Below are 1,460 nucleotides of genomic sequence, written 5' to 3' on the forward strand. Positions count from 1 at the left end.
CCCCCCCCCCCCCCCCCCCCCCCCGCACTCCCCCCAGGGTTCTGTCTATCACTCACCATCCTCTTACCTGGTTTTCTTTTTTTTTTTTTAAGATTTTATTTACTTATGTATTTATTTATTTATTTTAATGCTTATTTGTTTTTGAGAGGGGCAGAGAGAGAGGGAGACAGAATCCAAAGCAGGCCCCATGCTGACAGCAGAGTCCGAAGTGGGACTTGAACCACAAACCATGAGATCATGACCAGAGCCGAAGTCAGACACTTTAACTGACTGGGCCACCCAGGCGCCCCTGGTTTCCTTTTTTTCTTTTAATTTTTTTTATGTTTTTTTAAATTTATTTTTTGAGAGACAGTATGAGCAGGAGAGGGTCAGAGAGAGAGGAAGATACAGAATCCAAAGTAGGCTCCAGGCTCTGAGCTAGCTGTCAGCACAGAACCTGACGCGGGGCTCGAACCCACACGCCGTGAGATCATGACCTGAGCCGAAGTAGGCGGCTTTACCGACTGAGCCACCCAGGCGCCCCTTAACCTTTACTTATTTTTGATAGAGACAGAGCCTGAGCAGGGAAGGGGCAGAGAGAGAGGGAGACACAGAATCAGAAGCAGGCTCCAGGCTCTGAGCTGTCAGCACAGAGCCCAACAAGATCATGACCTGAGCCAAAGTCGGACGATTAACAGACTGTGCTACCCAGATGCCCCTGGTTTTCTTTTTCTTAACTTCCAATATTATTCTATATTTATTTCTTTTGTGACACTGTATTTTATATTTATTTGGTTGAGTGATTTTTCTTTTCTTCACAGATACCAGCTGTGGTCTAAAGGCTTTGCACATATTCTTTTAATCCTGACAATAACCCCATGAGGAGCAGCCCTATATAGTGGATGTTATTAGCCCATTCTATAGATGGAAAAACTGAGGCCAGGAGAGATTAACTAACATGCTCAAGGTCACCTAGCTGGTAAGTAGCAGAGAGTCCACTGTTCGTTGTATGGTTCTCCACTAGAATGTGAGCTCCAGAAAGACCAAAGCTGTGCGGGTTTTGCTTATCTTTGTACCTCCGGTGCTCAGATAAATGCCTGGCAAACAGGAAGTCCTTAATATGTACTTGTTGGATAGCCTTGGAAAAGCCCTCTCTGAAGTTCTTTTTAAAAGCTGGATGTGGTATCTGGGATTGATCTTCCAAATTGTAGTGGATATCAACTTGGGCTCAGGTCATGATCTCATGGTTTGTGGGTTCGAGCCCCATGTCAGGCTCTGTGCCGACAGCTCAGAGTCTGGAATCTGCTTCAGATTCTGTCTCCCTCTCTCTCTCTGCCCCTCCCCCACTCACGCTCTGTCTCTGTCTCTCTCTCAAAAATAAGTAAACATTAAAAAAATCTTTAGAAAAGAATGTAGTGGAGAGACTATTAAATCTAGTTATTTCTCATTCCCTGTAAATCATGTTGCCTTAGAGTGCCTCC

The sequence above is a fragment of the Suricata suricatta genome, chromosome 9 (genome assembly GCF_006229205.1).
Source record: "Suricata suricatta isolate VVHF042 chromosome 9, meerkat_22Aug2017_6uvM2_HiC, whole genome shotgun sequence".
In the NCBI taxonomy this organism is placed as follows: domain Eukaryota; kingdom Metazoa; phylum Chordata; class Mammalia; order Carnivora; family Herpestidae; genus Suricata; species Suricata suricatta.